Raw genomic sequence first — 3,190 nt, 5'->3', positions numbered from 1 at the left:
AGAGTCTTTTCTCCCGACTACTACTGAAGTTGATACGTCCCGGCAGCGCACGGCTGGTTTCGCCCGTCACGCCCGGCTGTGAGCTCCCCCCTTTTCGGGTTCTGCCCGCTCCACTCCTCCTGCTGGGATCGGCTTGCGGGTGCTGCACAGTCTCTCTCTCTCTTTCTCTCTCTCTCTCTCTCTCTCTCTCTCGCTCTCTCGACCGGTTTTCACCGCCTCCTTCGCTCTCCCGAGGGTACAGACACACACAGGTTAAATAGACCAGTGGGATAACGAGTCTGATCACTGACACCTGTCCGCAATCAGCTCATCATCCCCTCCCCAACGACAGTCTGGCTCCCTCTGCAGGCCAGAACGCGCCATGCTCCCCACAACATCAATACCACAAATGACATGAGAAATATTTAACATGTATGACACGTCTCTGTCTCACTGTACCAGGTCTGCTGCTGGACACTCTGGAGGAGCTGGACACAGAAGAGCTGAAGATATTTCAGTCTCATCTGACTAGTGGGCTGCTGCTTGGCTTTGCTCCCATCCCAGAGACCCAGCTGGACAACGCTGACAGGCTAGACACAGTGGATAAAATGGTGGAGAGATATGACCCTGAGATGGCTGTAAAGATCACACAGGTGATCCTGAGGAACATGAACCGGAATGACCTAGTCAAGACATTAGAGAGTGGTCACAGAGGAGGTAACACAGCAAGATTCTGTACATAAATATGTTTATTACATGTAATGGTCGTTAGAATGTTGAGTGTATCAGAAGTTTACCATCACATAAAGATCACCCCTGTTTGCTGGTGCTGACTATCATTCAACTGTAAATGTTAATGAAGCTATGAAAACAGAGAGAAGCTTCCTCTTAGTGAACTCATAGCAGAGCTGCCTTGAATAACATGATTTAGATTGACAATGATGCATAAATAACACAAATGACAAGTTTAATGTTTATCATGTATGACACATCTCTGTCTCACTGTACCAGGTCTGCTGCTGGCCACTCTGGTGGAACTGAACACTGAGGACATGAACATATTTCAGTCTCACCTGTCTACTGAGATGCTCCCTGGCTTTGCTCCCATCCTAAAGAGCCAGCTGGACAACGCTGACTGGCAGGACACAGTAGATAAGATGATGGAGAGATACGACCCTGAGATAGCTGTGAAGATCACACTGGAGATCCTGAGGAAGATGAAACGGATTGATCTCGCTGGGAAATTAAGGAGTAGAGGTAACAGATACATCTGTTCCTTAAGAGTGCAGTTCCTTGTTAGGTTGGAGTGTATTGTAGTATAATATGCTTTCCTTCACATGAAGAGAACCCCTGCTCGCTGATGCTGACTTTCTCTCAGCTGAAAACGTAGATTAAGTCATAATAACTGGAAGACCAGGTTCCTTGGGTATCATTAATTCCAGGACTGTGTTGAAAAACATGATGAACAGTAGACTGAGAATAGTACAGTACATCAATACCACAAATGACATGAGAAATGTTTAACATGTAAGACACGTCTCTGTCTCACTGTACCAGGTCTGCTGCTGGACACTCTGGAGGAGCTGGACACAGACAGGCTGAAGATATTTCAATCTCACCTGTCGACTTATCGGCTACTCCAATTAAATTCAAATATTTAACATGTATGACACTTCTCTGTCTCACTGTACCAGGTCTGCTGCTGGACACTCTGGAGGAGCTGGACACAGACAGGCTGAAGATATTTCAGTCTCATCTGACTAGTGGGCTGCTGCTTGGCTTTGCTCCCATCCCAGAGACCCAGCTGGACAACGCTGACAGGCTAGACACAGTGGATAAAATGGTGGAGAGATACGACCCTGAGATGGCTGTGAAGATCACACTGGTGATCCTGAGGATCATGAACCGGAATGACCTAGTCAAGACATTAGAGAGTGATCACAGAGGAGGTAACACAGCAAGATTCTGTACATATTCTGTACATGTTTATTACATGTAATGGTCGTTAGAACGTTGAGTGTATCAGAAGTTTACCATCACATAAAGATCACCCCTGTTTGCTGGTGCTGACTATCATTCAACTCTAAATGTTAATGAAGCTATGAAAACAGAGACAAACATACTTTAGCGATCTCATATCAGAGTTGCCTTGAATAACATGATGTAGACTGACAATGATGCATAATGCACAATGATGATTGGAGAACATGGTGCACCACTGCGGTCATAAGAGAACAGTGAGGAAAGTGAGATTAAACTGTTTGATCTCGCTAAGAAGGTAGAGAGTGATTACAGAAGAGGTAACACAACAAGACAGATACATGTGATTATTACAAAACCGTGAGTGTATCATAGGCTTTCCTTCACACATAAACTATCACTTCTCGCTGATGCTGACTTTCTCTCAGCTGAAAATTTAGATTAAGTCATAATAGAAGAGAAGAGAATTCAATCTCACCTGTCGACTACGTGGCTATCCTCCCATCCCAGAGATCTGACATGCTAGACACAGTTGATAAGATGGAGGAGAGCTACTATGTCCCTGAGATAGCTGTGAAGGCCACACTGGTGACCCTGAGGAACATGAACCAGAACCAGTGGTGACAGAAGAGGTGACACAGCAAGATTTTTGATTGATTGAAAACTTTATTAGAAGATTTGCAGAAGTAGGTACATGAAAGTACATATTACATACAAGGTCAACTAACAGGATAAAAACCCAAGAAAGCCACTGGCTTATTTCAATTGGGGTCCTTGATTGATAGATAGATAGATAGATAAATATGTTCAATATAAGTAATAGTCGTTAGAACGTTGAGTCTATCAGAAGTGCAGACTATCTTTCAGCTGAAAATGTTAATGAAGCTATAAAAACAGAGAGAAACTTCCTCTAGAGAGGGATTTACAGAACCTTCCTCTTGCAGAACTGACTGGTAGCATTTCTGGTGCCTTGTACCAGTGTAACAGATATTGAGCAGCAAAGCCACTGGAAAACTATTGGTGATACTGACTGTTTCTGTTTCCCTCTCATCTTCTCTCCTATGATAGGAGATTCATATTCGTCGAGCAGCAAAGCCACTGTAATCCAAAAGATCACAGATAAACTTGTAATGGTGAGGAAGAAAGATAATGTTTGGGCTCTGAGCATGCAACTACACATAAGGAAAGGTTGTCACAAAATTAAGATGCTACCTGTGCTGTCGTTTTGCAT

This window comes from Nansenia antarctica, assembly GCF_963989245.1.
Source record: "Nansenia antarctica genome assembly, chromosome: 8".
NCBI lineage: Eukaryota > Metazoa > Chordata > Actinopteri > Argentiniformes > Microstomatidae > Nansenia > Nansenia antarctica.
This window is presented reverse-complemented; position numbering follows the sequence as displayed.